This window comes from Xenopus tropicalis, chromosome 1 (assembly GCF_000004195.4).
Source record: "Xenopus tropicalis strain Nigerian chromosome 1, UCB_Xtro_10.0, whole genome shotgun sequence".
Taxonomy (NCBI): Eukaryota; Metazoa; Chordata; class Amphibia; order Anura; family Pipidae; genus Xenopus; species Xenopus tropicalis.
This window is the reverse complement of record NC_030677.2, coordinates 125,755,468-125,774,571: the sequence shown is the minus strand read 5'-3', so window position 1 is coordinate 125,774,571 and position 19,104 is coordinate 125,755,468. Positions and strand designations below refer to the sequence as shown.

Sequence of the window (19,104 nt, the reverse complement as noted above, 5' to 3'; positions counted from 1 at the left end):
TTGTTGTCATCTGTAAATACAAACTTGAATTATACCTCCCAGAGTTTTCACTTTTAAAGTTATAAAAACTTGCATGAAAAATAAAGGTCTCAATTCCCAATAACAGAAGCTAAAAGCAGTTCCCCCTTAATTGCGTGTGGGGTTGTCCACCTTTAAGTTAGCTTTTGGTATCTGAGACAATTTGCAATTGGTCCTCAATGTTTATTATTTGTAGTTTTTTTAGTTATTTCACTTTTTGTTCAGCATCTCTCCAGTTTGTTGTTTCAGCTGCTATCTGGTTGCTAGGAACCAAATTACCTTAGAAACCAGTGAGTGGTTTGAATGAGAGACTGATATATGAACAGGAGTAGACCTATATTGCAAAGTAAGGTAGAAAAAGTAGCAATAACAATAAAATTTTAGCCTCATAGAGCTACTGTTTTTGGCTGCCGGGGTCAGTGACCCCCATTTGAAAGCTAGAAAAAGTTAGAAGAATAAGGCAAATAATGAAAACACTATTAATAATAAATAATGAAGACCAATTGAAAAGTTGCTTAGAATTGGCCAGGTAAAACCACCCCTTTAATAGCCTACAACAATTTTGTAAGTTAGTGTTAAAAACAATAAATCATCAATATTTTCAGTGTGTATTTCAGGGAATCTACCAAACACATAAGTCTTTTACGAGCATGAGCCAATAAACACCATAAGATGGTCAAAGTACCTGTAAAAGTATAGTTTTAGGCTCAAAATTTTATGGCAACCTTCAGTAAAGACTAAGAAAATGACGGTAATACAGTTACATTAAGGATTTACATAGAGCTCCATAGAGCTTACAATCTAAGTGAGTTGGTAACTTACAGACATAAATAGGAGGATATTTAGTGTGCAGCTTACAGTGGTTGACACTTCACTATAATAGACAGACTGGTGTTATGCGAGTGCTCCAAAAAGTAGCCTTTCAGTTTATTTCTGAAGTGACCGAAGCAAGATTCTCTCCAGAATAATTCAGGGATGGCATTCCAATGTAAGAAGTAGCAAGACAGAGGGGTTTAGGCAGGAACATATGGAGACACAAGAGCAGAGATGTAGTAAGGTGCAGAAGAATTAAGGGCTTAAGTTATGGGAAGGAGATGTATAATTATTTTCTTCATAGGAGGCCATGATAAGGATTTCAACAGTGTGGGGGCCTCTACTGTTTTGAATGAGGGGAGAAGAATTCTGACAGCAAAATTTAATACAGACTTTAGTCTGAAAAAGTGGGAGTTTGGAAGGCCAATTAGAAGCAAGGTGGAGTAGTCTAGTTGGGATAGGATAAGAGCATGAGCATCTTAGCTGTTGATTGTGAAAAAAGTGAGGGATTTTGAAAGTAACAAGTTTTGAGAGAGGAATCAGCTAAACTAGCTAAAAGGCTGGACTACATGCTAAATTGACAGGCATAATAAATGGTTTGCAAGCAAGCAAAATAGCATTTTTACGTAGGGAAAACACACAATCAAGGTACGCTATTTGGTGCAAAACTACTCATGTTAGCTTATTGTTCACTTCTTGCTCTTAAAGTAGTGCAGGTGCACTCCTAGTCTTAATGCTATTTTTTACCTTTGGTGGCGTATAATTGCTTTTTGGTGCTCCTGCCCCAATCTAGCACCTAATGAATAGTACTACTAAGGAGAATGTATGTGGATCCCCGTTAGGCTTTCATGTAGCGGTCATGCAATTCACTACCAAGAGTTAATGTCCCTTCTTAATCAGCCACATAATGAGAAACAATGCTGCTTTTCTGGGCAAAAACATAGAAATGTTTTCACCTTTTAGTAAAAGAGCCTTATAGCAATTGAAAGAAAGTAGGCTATGGTGCTTTTCTTTAAATAACACATATCCAAGTATGCATTATATACGGCATAGTTTAGTGGGGTCAATCCCTGCTGAAGTAAAATAGCAATAGAAATTCTTCATTTATTTGACAGATGGAGGCTGAGGATAACAGAAGCTTTACTTCTGTAAGAGTTGGATATCCTGCAAAAAGGCACCCCTGACAAAAGAGCATGGCAAGTTTTCTAATCCCCAAGTGCCGAGAAAGAAAATGTATAATTAAAAACTCGTTCTTTTTATGCCTGCATGGTCACACAGACCTAGTTCTGGTCCCCAGAGCTATTTTATAATATTTCAGATTCTGTTAGTCATTCAGTAGCTTTTGGGAGTAAAAATGATTTTGATACAACGTGACACATTTTATATCTATGGTGACATTATTTTCACATGACTGAGTAGTGACTGCGTAGTTTGCCAGCTGAATTTTATTTTTTGTCTTTTTCTGCCTTCACGATTCTTGCAGGGACCTTTTCCTATAATACTGTCCAATCCTAGAATTCCCTTTGAAGAAATTGCTGCACAATATAATGGTCAGTGATAGACTTCAAAAAATGTTTATGTACCCAAATTCTGCAGACCAGGGCAATCCATCCAACCACTACATGGATTTATGACCTGCCTAAACTGAGTTATTGAGAATTTGGCTACTGCTACATAGGAAGAAAGTACATTAGCACAGATAGCAAACATTTTAGAAATGATTGAATTTGGCTGTCAGAATACATATAGGTTACAAAGATCTGTCATTGTTTCTGGGGTGTTTTTATCACCATTACTTGAAGCAATGGTCCAATTAGCCAATCACCATTGATGGTTAGTTCCTTTTCACATAAACGGGAAGTGCCACCTTGCATACAAGTTTAAAATAACTTCCATCACTTCCTACTGACATCAACAGGAAACAAACTGTGCCACAGAGTGGTCATTTTGACTGCCAATACAAGAAGAAGCAATAAAAATGGTCTTTGCATCCCCACCCATAGAAGGATATTGGTTTAAATGTAGGCAATATTGGTTTAAAAGTAGTTAAACACTTGTTAAGGCAAGGTACTGCTATTTATATTACAAATAATGTCAAAATGAATTGTCTTTAGGGCACCTTTTTCATAAATACATTCATCAGGTAAATGTAAAACTCAGTATTATTTCCAGTAGATACCTATGCAGCAACCATGTTTTTCCAGCGCTCAGAAATGCATTTGCAAAAACTAGGTCACTTGACTACACCGATAAAGACTACAATGTCTTGTGTAGTGTGGTTGAAAGTATTCATATTATTAAAACAAACTTTTGTTTACGATACAAGCACAAATTTAAAATGCTTCTACATAATTTGGGATAAGTGAAAACTGGTAAAATGACATTCACACTACTTCAGCAACAACCTGTTATATATTGGAGGGATATATAATTCGTGGTTGAGTAAGTATCTGTGGCCCAAAATCATGTGAATCATATGAATTCTCTGTGTTTCCGGCACTGTGAATAAAAGCTTTCAAGTAAAGCTTTTCCTTTTTAAACTGTCATGTAAAATTATTTATACAGGCTTGAATAATGTGCTGCTACTTTTCACAAAATTAGAAATGCTCTAGACATTTGTTTAATGGAGACTATGATAATATATGAAACTTCTTTGGCATTTTTATCTTCCTTTGCTGTTCCCTCTCTCTTTTTTCTTTTCAATTTCCCTTTTGTTGTTTTGTCTAGAGTTAATGTGTCTCTAATGGGGTGATGTAATAAAAGGCAGTAAGTTTTCCCAGGAGCAGTAACCCATAGCAACCTATCAGAAGGTAGAATTTACTGGACACCAGTTTAAAAGACATTTTATTGGTTGCTATGGGTTACTGCTCCTGAGCAATCTTACTGCTTTTTATTACATATGGGGGAATATGTGTATTTGTGTCTGATTATTTAAAAATAATCTGACAAGGTAACTGGAGACATATAATACAGCATGTTGCAAACAAGCAATGGTCTAAATGAAACTCCTATATTTATGGAGTTGGAAGAACCAACTCTTTCATGAACAGCGTGACCCCTTTTAGGGCCCTGGAACTTTCTGCTGTGGAAACCAACAGGGAACCTTAAAACTCCAGAAAATAGTTTAAATACCAAAAGTACAAGCATGGATGAGATGGACTTAGTCAGGAACAGGCAAATTAATTTAGGCAAATGAATTGTAGTCAAGTAACAAGCAGGTGTCAGAAACCAGGAATTGAACAAAATACTAAGACTTAGGGGCCCATTTACTTACTCACGAACGGGCCGAATGCGTCCGATTGCGTTTTTTTCGTAATGATCGGTATTTTGCGATTATTTTCGGAAAATTATCGCGACTTTTTCGTTACCAATACGATTTTTGCGGAAAAACGCGAGTTTTTCGTAGCCATTCCGAAAGTTGCGATTTTTTCGTAGCGTTAAAACTTGCGCAAAAAGTTGCGATTTTTTCGTAGTGTTAAAACTTGCGCAAAACGTCGCGCCTTTTAAGTTTTAACGCTACGGAAAAAGCGCAACTGGGCTACTAGTAGCAGCTACTTTTTCAAGTCTACTAAACTCCAGAAAATACCCTTCCATAGACAATACTGAAAATTGCCTCTGCTAAAACACACATAGAGAAAATTATCAGTAAATGATCAGCATTTTCTTTTTCAGTAGCCACAACAAGTAGTTGCTACTAGAAGCTCTAAGAGTCTTCACCCTTAAGCATGGTCTGTGAACAGAAGCCAGCTTGGGTATAGCAGGGCAAACCAGGCTTTTAAACAATAATTGGAGCCAAAACTTTGAAGCTGGTACTCGAAAATGATGTCACAGAGTTTGATGTTGTGACATGATACCCAACATCATGGTGTACAGAGCTGACCATGCATGCACCAAGACTGCGACAAGTAAGGGAGAGCAATGGCCTCCCAGCGCATCTTACACAGCATAGCAGATCATTAGACCATTCATTAATTAAAAAGGACGTGGTAATAAAAAAGTTAAAAGTTACTTACATTTTAGATCTCTCTAATCTATCAGGAATTTTGTTCTAGTTTTTCCTAATGGAAAGTAAATCCCTCTTCGTCCCCTTTCCTAGTTCCATTCCAACTAGTTAGCTCAGTATTCTGCACTATAATTGCCAGTATTATGGTGCTTAGCTGGCTGATCAGCTAAGCAACTGTTCCATGGCAAAAAAAAAAAAATCCTGAACATTACTTTATTATTGTATCTTAAATATATATTTACAATAAAATATAATTGTATATAAGATATTTTGTTTCCCTTTTAATACTTGTTATTGCATTGTCAGTTTACAGTAGTGAAAAATTAGCTGCTGTTGTTATGGATTACTTGCTATGCCACCCTTTTTTAAGTGTACATATATATGCCTTTGATATTATTCCTCAGTCTAGCAAATAAACCTACTGCTGCTCTTTACCCACAGTATGCAATTAAGGCGAGTGTGCTGAATCTGGGTCACTTTGGCCCATCTTTATTTAATACCTACATTTGAAACAATAATACACTCTGGGATATGGATAAATCTCTTAAGATGAATCACCCAGCCCAGAGAAAAGGATTTACATTATTTCTGTCTTTTTTTGGGTCAGGATAATAGGTTGACTTAAAACTGCAACAATTTCTTTTCTTTATAGCTTCTATTCTAAACCAGTATGGGCTTGTAAAGTAAGATACCCTGATACGAGATAGAAAAAACATTTCATTAATGGAACATTTATATAATTAAATTGTTTGTGATTCATTACATATTTGTGATATAATTGGTTTTCTAAATGGTGCTAGGAAAAAGCTGCATTAAACAAAAATATTTCTAACCTCAAGTAGCCATGTATACATAGTACGACCTCAGAAAATCATTCAGATAAAACATATTGAGGTAACCTAGTCTGAAGAATCACTTTGGAGCTGACATTGGGGTTAATATTTCCTATGTGATGTGGTACACCCTTAGTTCCAAAACAAAAATATGTTGGAGTTACTATAGTGATGTTACTATCTCAGTGCATATATTGCTTTTTAAAGAAAGTGCTGTCTTATGAAAAGCATCACTTTCTTATAAGGGCCACAGTGGTCAATATGCCCAGGGTGCCATCAATACCTACTAAACAAGGGAGAGGAACAGCAGATGATAAGAGAGTATGCCTCATTATACCTTTAGCCAAAGTCTTTAAGAGAAGGAGAAACATGACAGGACAATATAGATTAATAACAGAAATAATACTTAGTATGTATACATCTCTCTTCAAAAAAGTTCTTTTCTGCAAATTTCTTCAATAAAATAATTTTAAAGCAAAGTTTCTTCATGCTATTTTATTGTTATTCCAGTTTTTGAGACTGAATTCATATCCATTCATGAAATGATCATGTATCATAACAAATTATTAACATGAAACAATCGTTTCTCTGATGCACATCATGCTTGCCCTGGTTAGGTTCTACTAGGCATTCTAGCAATTTGAAACTTTTGTTTCCAAGTATAACAGTGCTGCCATCATTAAGAGATCCGTAGCATAAATTATAATAGATTATGTTTCAAAAATCTTTTAATGTTCTAATTCTGATTTCCCTAGGGACAATGTGCTTCATTTTCTATCAAGTTTAAGAAAGCCTTGTACTTCCACACAAAAATATATCTGAAGCCTGCATTTGCACTTTAAAAGCAATTAAAGAAATGATTCCCGTAAAGCTTTCCCTCTCTGCTTAAATTGAATCTTGCACAGAATTTTGATATTCATAAACAGGAAATATTTTGCTATTTGGCCTTTTTTTTTAGAACAAATATAATCAATTACTAAATATTTCCTGTAAAATTATGATGAAAATTAACTAAATAATAATCCTTCATTACTATAATTATGCTTTATCACTGTCACTATTATTATTATTATTATTACATTTGAAAGGCTAAACATTTCTAAAATATATTTATGTAAACAGAGGTAAAACTAAATATTGAATATAGAAAATAAAATAAGCATGGGACATGCCATGCACTTAATAAAATAAATAGGTTAGCAGGCAAGGTGACAAATTAAATAATTAGGTGCATTGCTATGTGGTTTACCTATAATTCATCAGTTTTTTTTCATTGTTCCAGTGTTGACATACCTGGTGAAAAAGTTTGTCCCTGATGCTATACATAAAATATGTAATAATATAGACACAATCCTTGCATACTTGTTGATATTGTGCAAGCTGCATTTGTATCATTGTGACCATCGAACAAGCATGGCATTGATATTTGTGCTGTCCATTTGTGAGCTATTCTGGGATCCTTACTGAAAGTTACCACGTGCAGACACCAGAGGGAAGCATACCCACACTGTCTCCTTCTATTACATCTATGTTACAGCCTGGTCAGTGGATTGCTTGCAAAGGGGTTGGGTATATCTAAGTAAGGCGAAAAGTTAATGGGTGGCTATGGTTTTCTGTGGTGTCCTAGGGCACAAGGTCCTGGGAGACAAGGTCTACAGGTTCCTGCTTTCATTACCCACCTGATGCAGCTGCAGAAAGTGACTGGCAAGGCAGGAAGCCCACCAGTTTTTGCTGGCAAGTATTCTAAAATGTTCATTTCATGGTTTCTATTTTGCAATAGTTGCTAACAATCTTTTATACTGTTAACCTAAAGCTGTGATGCTTAAATATCCCAACCTGGTGTCCATCTTTCCTGTTAAGGTAAAGGTTGCAGAAAGGTTCAGGTCTCGGGGGTGTTATGTTGGTCTGGTCTAATCAAGGGGTGAATGAATTCTTTAGAGTGGCTGCACCTTGACAGTGCCCTAGTCAGAGCTGGCACAAAAATACCATGTGAGTGAAGCATGCACAGGCGTCTCTTAACTTAACAGCTGTTTAAAGGGCTTTTATCAATATGGCGTTATGGCCATATCGATGCTGTATAATGGTAACTTTATATAAGTTTTTTTATACGTGTCTTCCATTTTATACTTGAACTACTCAGTTGCCACATCAAGTAGAAAACTATTCTAGTAACTGATGACCTCACTGTAAAATGCTTCAGTCTTTCCACCAACTTCTAGACAAACATGAAAACCTGGCAATTTCAAGACTCTTAACTGTGAAAAAAAAAGTTTCTACTTTATTTTTTAATAAATCAACCTGAGCTTTCTTGCCACATTACAAAATAAATTATATCAGAAAGCTTTAGTTTGCATCTATATATAGACAATCAGTGGCATTACAAAATTGAAACATATAAATTCTAATGTTCAAAACCTTTTTGATGCTTCATTTAAGAAGACTTCAACAAAGTTTGTAAAAGTACAAATAGAATGTCAACAAAGCTTTCTTTCAGCAGACAAATGACTGATTAGCCGCAGTGTTTCAAGCTGTTAGCTTTGATTTCACATTCTGAAGGTAGCAGTACAAATCACCATAGTGGCATATAATTGCAAGGAATTGCTTGGATGAATTGAGAACAGCTAAGCTATTTCCAATTTTCATGTCCTTTAAACATGCAGTACGTATACCAAAAGAGTAAGACATGAAGGCTCATTTATGTCTGAAAGCGCAGTCTCAGTCTTTGCAATTTTCAGACAGTCAGTTGCACGTAAAACCACTTTCATTAAAGGTGCTTGTGTCAAAATATCTTCCATGTACTTTTGTATAGTCAGCACTTCTCAGTGCTTCCTGCCTTCCATTCCGAACTGAACACTGCTGTGCTTATTGACACAGGGGTACCCTGGAGCTACCAGGTGGTAGCTCCAACAATTCATGCCAGGATTCTGTGAAAAAAATTGCACTTTGCTCACTGCATTTGTGGACATAAAATTTGAATTTTGATAAAACTGCCTTTTTGGGTTATGGAAAATGGGGTACTTTAATATTACTATTGTGGAACAAAGCAGTGAGTCTGTAAGAACACATATAATATATTCAAGTTCTAATAAATTAGTTTGAACTGCTGACAATCCTTACAATTACCCATTTGATACATTATGTTATTAGCCAAAGAGCTACAATATCAAGTAGTACAGTGTCTTACAATATCTTGCCTTTGGTCTGGCTTGAGTCATTGCCTATATTTTCCATTAAAGTGTCAGGCCACATTTGCTAATAGTATTTAGAGGAATCAAAAGGTATATTTTTTGTTTGTTTGATGAAATAAATTTTTTCGCCAGGCATGGATTTCTCCATTAGCAAATGTTTTTGCAAAACTTCTGCAAGAAGGCGCTTCTTTTTTAGATGGAACAATAAAGGTCTGCTTTTAACAAAACTTCATGGTCTGGAGTGTTTGGAGTCCTCATTGTTTGAAGTTCTGCAAGAAGTTGTCATGACAAAAAAACACCAAGTGTGGAAAAAGTTACAATTGCATCAAAAAAAGTTGTGGTTGTGTCAAAAAAAGTTGCACGCATCAAAAAACATCAGGTGGTAGCGGCATTTACCAAATTTTTTACAGTTTCGCAAATTTTTTTACCATACTGGAAGAAATATTTTAACTATATTGTTTATAGAGTCTGCCATGTCTTTACTGAAACCAGAAATTTTCCCTTAAGCCTTAGGTTGACATTGAATAATAGATTAGTGTGAAGAGGGTAAAGAACTTGACAGCTCAATCAGATACACAAGGTGAATAACAGGAATCAATTCTCTTTCTCTCTGCATGATGACCCATAAGCCAGTTGTACATCAAGTGGAACAATAAAAAATTATTATGTTACAGACTTAGGGAGTTTTCCTTTTTCTGTGTGACCTGCATTATAAACACCCAACCCTGTATTAAATGAATGCAGCACTTATGACTACTGACACTCTATATACAGTACATATTTCAGATCTTAATCTCTTAATTAGTGACATGTTTTTATTAATATGGATGTTAGATTAACTAGATGCTTAGGGCTTCTCAATATTATTAATACTCTAATATTTGTACTAGACACAAGTTGTTAGCAAGCCCAAGACAGGCAAGGAACCTTTCATAGTTTTGTGAAGAAATGCTGATTTTTGCCCACACAATACTTCATCAATGCAACAAGTATCACATTATTACAAATTATATTGTTTGTGCACTGAAATAACAAGAATGATAAATACAGGTAATATCCTAAAAGCATTGGATACAAGTACTTTTTTTTTAAAGAAAATAAAAATATACCACATTGTTTTGTGTTGTTTTGTACCATCTTTGTACGATGTTTATGAAGCTACTTTCACAAATGCTGTACACGTAAATATTGTTTGGCTAAAATTGTGTTGGGCCAGCCATAGGGTTCACTTCCAGAAACTGTCTATAAATTATTAGAAACCTGTTCTGCCAAAAAATAGTATTGATCGTCAAGTAGTGAGTGAATAACTGGCATGTCAAAATGGGCACTGTCGCATTTAAAATAGCTGCACGCAACAAAAAAGTTTTTGCCGTTTAGTAAATTTTTCTGTTGTTCCAAATTTTCCTGCAAAGTGAAACGAGACAAATTCGCTCATCACTAGTGTCAAGGACTATAGTAATACTGGTGCACTAATTTATACAGTAGTGTTATTTTGTGTGCCTACATTTTGCCTTATTTACTACTCTTCTCCATTTTTTCCCTCAAAATAACAATAAAACCAGCTGACAAAGGATATTAAAATCGTATACCTTTAACACAATCACATTTTAAGATAGTAGACATTATCAGTGGTCTACAGTGATTGAGCATGTGCAAGAACGTTTTCCTTCAGGGGAAGGACTACTAGGATAAGTAAAAAGGAAACTATAAGAGATTGGAGATATGAATCTTTGTATTCAAAGAGATATTGTACTATTTTTGGCTTGTACCTACTCAGTTTCCGCTTACTTGTATCATTTTGATGCAATATAATTCCTTACATTGAAATGAAATTTCTATTCACACCACAGCATCAAGGTGAAAATCCTTGGTATTATATCAAGGTAACTCAAGAAAGCTTGACTAATGAATCAAGCCTGTGTAATTAGAAAAATGAACTTGGCCACTTGTGTTGCTATCATTAAACAAAATCTCTAACACAAATCATTAGCAAAACAATCTCAATTAGTACTCATTTGATTACTGCGAATCTGCCACAAACAATCATTTACTCTAGCTAAAAGGCTTATTTGCTGCAAAGAAAATAAAAATAAGAAGTCAAAAAAATATATTCCTTACAATTGTTATCATGAAGACATTCCTTCAGCTGTAGTTGAGTAAAGGTGTAGTAGCATAAGGTACCTTATACCTGATTGCTGTTTTTCTATTAACAAGTGAATCAACATGATTAATCAGGGATGATCAGGAGTTATTAATTAATAGGTCAATTTGCAGCTCAAGTGATTTTGTTTTTAGGGTGGCTAACTAAAGACATTTTCTACACAGATTTCCTTGAGGTACCTCAGGGTCAATTCACTGTATAATACCCCAAAACCAATGATAGGGTAAATATAGAGGACATTTTATTAAAAAAAATATTTCCCAGAACACCTTGCAGTGTAAATGTAGCACCACTTAAAAGAACCCCCTGGGAAGTGAATGAGTCTGAAGAGGTATAGAAAGACAGGGCATCACTTGGGAAGGAATAAAGCTCTTAGGAAATGTTGGGTATGGGAACAAGAAAAGGCATTATGGGGGACTGTAGTTTAGGCAGGAGTTTGGGAAGAGGAAGGCCATAGGAAGCTTAACATGTTAGTTGTAGGAAATCTGTAAGCCATCTTACCTTGGTCTGTATAGGGAGGGGGCAACTTCCCCAACTCTCTCCCTATTTGGTGAGAGGGAATTAGTTATTGCAGTAGTAGTGGGGTGTAGCTCCCATGCAGGGGGCAGCCAGGAGGTGGGATACCAATTTTAAGGACTACGTGGGATGTGAGGGATAGGCTTAGGGCTAGGTCTTTGGCAAGGACTACTAGGAATAAGGTGTGTTGTAGGGATTAGGATGTTCAGGCTGCCTCAGGCCTTAGTTCTGAGTGTTAATATATATAATTATGTTATTACACTAGGAGCAGCCTTCAGCAGCATATGAATACAAAATCATGTTATATTGCCATAACCCAAAACATATGGTTTGGCAGGATAAATGCAGTAATACTTCCATGTATAATACCTCCATCTCATTTGTAGTTGAATATTTGTTGGTTTTGGGTCTTCCTAAACCTTCATTAAAATCCATGTGTGTAAGAGTTTTTTTTATATTATGAAATGCTGATTTCTAATTTTTCTTCATTGAGTTGCTACTGTAGCAGCATATGTCAATTGCTATTTTAAAGTGGCACTGTATATGCTCTGGGGGCTCCCTCACAGATCTATTGTTACAGTCCAAACAAAGAAAAACCGAAAATTTTTTTTATTAATTAAGCTTAAAATTCTGTCTTTGATATTCTATAATCTATTAAAATTTGTTAAAAAGGAGAATCATAATACATATAAAAATCCTTCAAGATATACTGTAGGTCCAGTTTGTGAGATATGAAAAGTATAATTGAAACACCCTGAGAGTTCCAGTTAGCTTGAGTACCTTAAGATTCTATTATTTGTGATAATGTCATAGAATTTACTGGAACGGGTTGTTTTTCAGCAATCAGAGGTTATTCATATTTATTTTATTACTGATTGCAGCCAAATGGAGGTGATCAACATCTGTTGTATGTATTTTGATTTAGTATAACCCCAAAAAAATTCCATGGGTGCCATAGCATTAAAAGTATCCATTTTTGCTATTTGGGGGCCTAAAAAATTATTTAAAAATCTGGGTCTTTTCTCTTGTTTATAATACATTGTTCAATTCTAGAATATAAAACAGTTAGTTATAAATTATTTGTTACAAAAAAGGGCAAACAGATTTTCTGTTCTTGCAAAAAATGTTTACCTAACGTAGATGCAGTGTTTGCTCAACAGGCAAGGCTTCAAACAGATGGAAGCTTAGGTAATATACCATATCACACAATAGGTTGCAATATCTTTAAACATAACCTTATAAAAGACACAGGCTGCATGTCTGGGTACTTAATCTATTTTATTCATTCGTTTTCCTATACTGGACTGCATTTTGCCTCTTAATAGACTACTTGTCAGCTATGTAGACAGTGGGTGTTATAGAGACTTGGTTTTAAATGAATAATTCACAGGTTACACAGCAAGGCCAGGGCTTCCTATTTTGATCCCACCTCTTTATTACCAGACACTAAAGAGGTGGTATAAGTTAACTTTTCATATGTTATAGAATGACTTAGGGGCACATTTACTAATCCTTGAATCTGAATCCCGAATAGGAAAAAAACGGATTGGAAACGAAAATTTTGCAATTTTGTCATCGCCGTCGCGATTGTTTCGTATTTTGCATGACTTTTCCGTCACCGTCACGACTTTATCGTATTTTGCGCAATTTTTTCCGTCGCCGTTGCGATTTTTTCGTATTGAGCAATTGTAAACCGCGGAAAAACCAATCCGAATTTTTCGTGACGGCGACGGAAAAGTCGCAGAAAATATACAATAAAGCTGTAACGGCGACGAAAAAGTTGTGCAAAAATATGAAAAAATCGCGATGGCGACTAAAACAACGCAAAAATACCGATCATTGCGAAAAAAACGCATTCGGACGCTTTCGGACGTTCGTGGATTAGTAAATGTGCCCCTTAGTCTAAGCAACTTTGCAACTGGGCTTTAACTTTTCTTTTTATAGTTTTTGAATTATTTGCCTTTAACTTTTTCCAGCTTTCAAATGGGGGCCATTGACCCCAACATATAAAAAAAAACAAATATTCTGCAAAGCTACAACTTTATTGTTATTGCCTCTTTTTATTACTCATATTCCTAATCAGGCCATCTCATGTTCATATTTCAGTCAAATCAGTGCCTGGTTCATAGGGTAATCAGGAACCTAGAAACCAGATAGCTGCTAAAATTACTAGCTGGAGAGCTGCTGAATATAAAGCTTAATAACTAAAACCACAAATAAAAAACAATGAAAAACAATTGCAACTTTTCTCAGAATATTACTCTACATAATACCAAAAGTTAATTTAAAGGTAAACAACCAAAATAAAAACATTTCCTGTGTAGCAACTAATGTATATACAGACTGTAGTCCTGCAGAATACTTATAATTCAGCATATGCATTCTATATGTGTCCTGTTTTTTAAAGGGGTGAAGTGGTAATGAATTGACAATCCTAAGGGCTCTTACACATGGGTATTTACTACTATGATCACAAGTGTTTTTTTTCCCTTTATGGTGGTTGTACCCACGGCAGTGCACGGCAACATTAATCCATGTAAAATGCTGCATGTCACATTTTATCAGTGCACTTCAGTGGGTACACACCCCACAGGGAATTATACAACACATTTCAGCTGACAGAAATTAAAGTATGCATAAGGCCACATCTCTTGTGTTACAGATGATTTAAAAATAAAATAAAATGGAATACAAGAAGCAGGTAGGGGAAGTCAGAGCATGTCTACAGTGTAGACCATAGGTTAAAATCTATTTTCAATTAAAACATCATCAGATTTATATCTGATGATGTTTAAATGATTGTTACTCAGCACCAGCTTTTTTTTAAGAAATTATTATTATACGTAATTTTAATTTAGAATTTTCAATTAATCTGTCACAAGCTGCAGTTTTATCAAGACTGAACTACAAATATGGCTTGTCAGTATATCACAAGAAGTACAACTGTGATCTCAGAAATAAATAGCCATTTTTGTCAACGGATTTTGTCAACCGATGACAGACTGGATATTCCTTTGGATATAATAAACATGTAAAATCTTCACAAGTAAACAGTAAAAAAAAAACCCAAAACATTTTCCTATAAATGCGGGATTCCCTAAAAATGGTGAATACATTGTTGCAATATGGTCCTTTATGTGGATTTTATACTGTAGAGCAGTGATCCCCAATCAGTGGCTTGTGAGCAACATGTTTGATATTGCCCCCAATGGCCTCAAAGTAGGCTCCCATTTTTAAATTTGTATCTTGGAGGCAAGTTTTGGAAGCACAACGATACTGTTTTACTCCAAGCAAAGACTCCTGCAGCCAGCAGTCCATATAGGGCTACCAAATAGCCAATCACAGTTCATATTTGCCACTTTTTCATGCTTGTGTGGCTTACCAACACTTTTAAAATCTGAGTGTGGCTCACAAGTAGTAAACATTGGGGATCCCTGGTGTAGAGCAATAACACATTTTAAACTCACCGATAGATGAGGCCAGTAGTCTGGGAGGTTAAATGTAAAGAGCTACTCTGATAGTTTCCCTGTGAAAAAAAAGCAAAAATAAATATCACATTCTAAATATAAATATAAATATATATCAAAGACAGCCATCCACATAAAGAACAATAGAAGTAAAGAGTATAAGGTATAGTTACTTGAATTTACATGTGAAAATCTAGGTATGACTTGATGACAGAATTGCTTGAGTACCTTCGTTGACAAACAATGTTAAGTACAAACATGCAATTTCCCCCCCCTACCCTCCTCTTTTCCTTTCTGTATCCCTTTCCCATATTGTAAAATTTTAAATAAAGAATTGAAAAAAAATATATAAATATATAACAAATGCCTTATATGCATTATACATAAACCAAAATACAGTGATGTTGCCTCATTGTTTATAGTCAATTGCATAACACAACAATGCACTAGGTACAAAGTATTTTAGTACTAAGCAGTCTTAGAACGTTCCCAACCTGACAGAAAGCCTAATATGTATTACTAATTGGTAATTAAAGGAGATGGTAAGCTTTATGCTCAGTGCTACTGCTTTTTATTTTGTAGAATTCTCCATTCTTTAGTATATTGCATTTGACACTGCTGTACTCTTGAGAACAAGCAATTGTATAAGCAATACTGGCAATGTGCCCAGCAAATGTGTGGCGCAAACACAGCACTAACTGAGCAATGCACCAGCCCTGAGATAGACTTGGAGCTGCATCCAACAGCTATATGGCATGACTGTGTATCTCTTTGCACAATAGGGTTGCCACTTGGCTGGTATGCTACCAGTCTGACCGGTAAAAACAACGTTTTATGTCAATGTTATTAGAAGTATATAAACATTAAAATAAAGGAAGGCTGATATTTTCTCCCAAAAAAATGTGTCAACCACATTGGCCATATGCAGCTCTTTGTTTTACATATAATAAAATTGTGTTCCTTTTTCTCCACCCATTTAAAGAGACACTTTACTTACTCATTAGAATTTGCTTGGCTTAACTACCCCCTAATGCAGTGATCCCCAACCAGTAATCCCCAACATGTTGCTCACCACCCCTTTTAAAGTTGCTTCCAGTGGCCTCAAAGTAGGTGCCCATTTTTACATTTCTGGCTTGGAGGCAAGCTTTGGAATCACACAGACACAGTTATAAGAAGAGGACGCAGCCGGGGGAAGCAGGTGGGTGCTGGGGGGACCAGGGGGAGCCGCAGAAAGCAGGGAGAGCTGGAGGACGCTGGGGAGGATGCTGGGAAGGAGCTGGAGGATGTTGGGGAGGATGCTAGGGGGGAGCTGGAGGATGCTGCAGTGGGGAGTGGGCCATAGTATGAGGACACTGGGGGAGGACCAGCAATGTTTTAGGGGGCCCTGGGCTGGCTAGCAATGTTTTAGGGGGTCCCTGCCCTGGCACCAATGCAAAATGTTACCCCTGGCTACCAATGTTTTAGGGGGGCCCTGGCTACCAATGTCTGTGTGTCCTTTGTACTGATGGGAGGGGTCGCTAGGGAGGGGTCACAGGGGAGGGGCCATTGAGGGGCAGGTGGGAAGGGGGGCAGAAAATTTTGTTGTGAGGGGCCCCGTGATTTCTGATGGTGGCCCTGCTTGTGTGGCTCACCAACACTTTTGAAATCTGAGTGTGGCTCATAAAGAAAAAAGGTTGGGGATCCCTGCCCTAAGGTGTGCCTTTTCAAACAGTTAGCTGTTCATTTCTGATATTACCTTGGCATTAAAATGCCCCCAGAAAATATTTAAAGCTTGCAGAAAATAAATGAGAGTTCCTTTATTACTACCTAATTAAAACATTATGTAATAACTTTTATTGTACATCTTTTAGTGCTAACATAGGTGATTAGCATGTGTCCTGTCCAGTGTCACTGTTCTGAACAATAAAATCTCTTTCTTGGAAACAAGCAGGTCACATATTCATAGAAAGTAATTCAACTAAATAAGGATTAGTGTATCTTAGGTAGGAATAGCTGTTCACTTAGGGAATGCTCTTAAAAATACTTATCTTTACCCATAATAGCTAAGGAGACTTGTGTCCCCTGACATATCCCAAAAAAGTGCAATGCTATCAACACACAATGGCTGTAGCAGAATAATCCTGCTTAAAGGTTCCCCAGGCTGCAGCAGTGAAGCTAGTTGGTAAGTACAGACTATTATCTCTTGCAGATCTGGCAAGTTCTATATAGACAAACACATTCATTGTATAAATATTCTCAGAGCCATGCAGACTGCCTTTGGGTACATTTTCTAAAATAATAAATAGGTTGGCAGTTAGTGATGAGGAAAATTTTTGGCAGGCATGAAAACGGGTGCAAAAAAAATCACTGTGCGTAAAAAAAAATTGTGTGTCAAATTACGGACGTAAAAAAATGGTGCGAGTCAAACGTGACGTTCATCATTTTTTTGTTTCATGATTTTTTTCAAAGTTTAGCAGATTTTTTGGCAAACCGAAACGGGACAGATTCGCTCATCACTAGTTGTCAGCCCTATTTACCCAGAAAGAAGCAATGCGATTTCTCATAGTATCCTCTTTAAACAAACAGCTCCTCATTTCTGACTGATGCTCACTGCAATAAGTTACTTACTTGTATCTGTCATTAACTACGGTACCAAAAATCGATACTGATGGCATAATCATTTATTTTTAATTTTGAAATGCAGCCTTAAGGTGTGGTGCAAATTACAGATATAGTATATGCCTTTACCTCAGGTTAAAAACCCTCCAGATAACAAATACTATACCTGCATATAAACATGTGACTTTCTAATAATTCCTTTTGCAATAAAAATCCCTACATCTGCATGCTATTTATTAAATGACTTAGCAAAATTAACAATCAAAAGCCATCATATGAAGCCTAAAATACTACTACGAGCAGACGCAGCATGACGATGCCTTTGGCATTCCTCCTGGACTGGCACAACATCTAACCAAAGTAATTAAAGTGATGCACTGTTTGTTTAATAAACTGTGAGTAACAGTTCTGTACTGTAATTTGTATTTAACAACTGCTTCATCCCTTGCGCTTTATTATGACCTTTAACGGCGACAATTTGACTTGTAGGTTAATTCTGTACTCTAGAAGATGGCACTGGGCCAGTTCTAGTATAACCATGCTGCTGCACTAATGGATAACTTTTTGTAATAGGCCAACCTGTACATGGGAATGAATGTTACCTTTACTGAAAGGAAATACTGCTTTTATTTGTTTCTGTTCTATTCCATTGAAAATGTAAAGGCGTGGTTCACCTTTAAGGTAACTTTTATTATGTTATAGAATGGCCACTTCTAATCAACTTTTCAGTTTGTCTTTATTATTTATTTTTTATCGGTTTTGAATTATTTGCTGCCTTATTCTTTCAAATGGGGGTCACTGACCCCAGCAGCCAAAAAACTATTGCTCTGTAAGGCTACAATTTTATTGTTATTGTTGCTTTTAATAATGTATTCGTCTATTCAAGTTTAATACAATTAATTTTCCAGTCTCTCATTCAAACCACTCACTGGTTGCTAAGGTAATTTAGATTCTAGCAACCAGATAGCTGCTGAAACTCCAAACTCGAAGGCTGCTGAACAAACAGTGAAATAACTACAAAAATACAAATAATAAAAAAAGAAGACCAATTGCAAATTGTATCAGAATATTACTCTCTACATAATACTAAAAGTTAACTCAAAGGTAGACAACCCATTTAACTGGGGAAAAACTTTAGAAACAAATTGCATTGAAGTCAATTGGCATTTTTTCGTGGCAAATGTTTGACAATGCAGTCAACGGCTATATTGTCACTGTGGTTTTTTTGTGCCACAAATTTTTTGCTGCAAAATATGTTATGAATATATTTACCAGCAGCACAATTCACAATTTTGACGTGCATGCCTGTCTGGTGAAAAATTTTGCTCAACACTAATTAATATTACTGAGCCACTAGATATAAGTGCAAAAACACTAAGGGACAAAACAGCGCTCCCCTCAGTGCTTATTTTTTATTTTTTAAATAGGGTCTGGCTATGCACCTTGTGCAGAGTGCCTGTAAAGTAAGGCAGCTTTGGGCCAGACTGTTAGTACAGCGCTTTGTTGT

General features: G+C 36.0%; 1 protein-coding gene across 45 annotated transcripts in view; it reads right to left on the bottom strand.

Moving 5' to 3' along the window:
* The window catches only part of ptprd (protein tyrosine phosphatase receptor type D), a 909,395-nt gene that overhangs the window by 604,337 nt on the left and 285,954 nt on the right, over positions 1–19,104 (bottom strand). For all 45 annotated transcript variants that reach the window (XM_031895469.1, XM_031895576.1, XM_031895588.1 and 42 more), the window contains exon 4: positions 15,000–15,058. The gene's annotated coding sequence lies outside the window, so the exon portion shown is untranslated. The remainder of the gene's footprint in view (positions 1–14,999; positions 15,059–19,104) is intronic.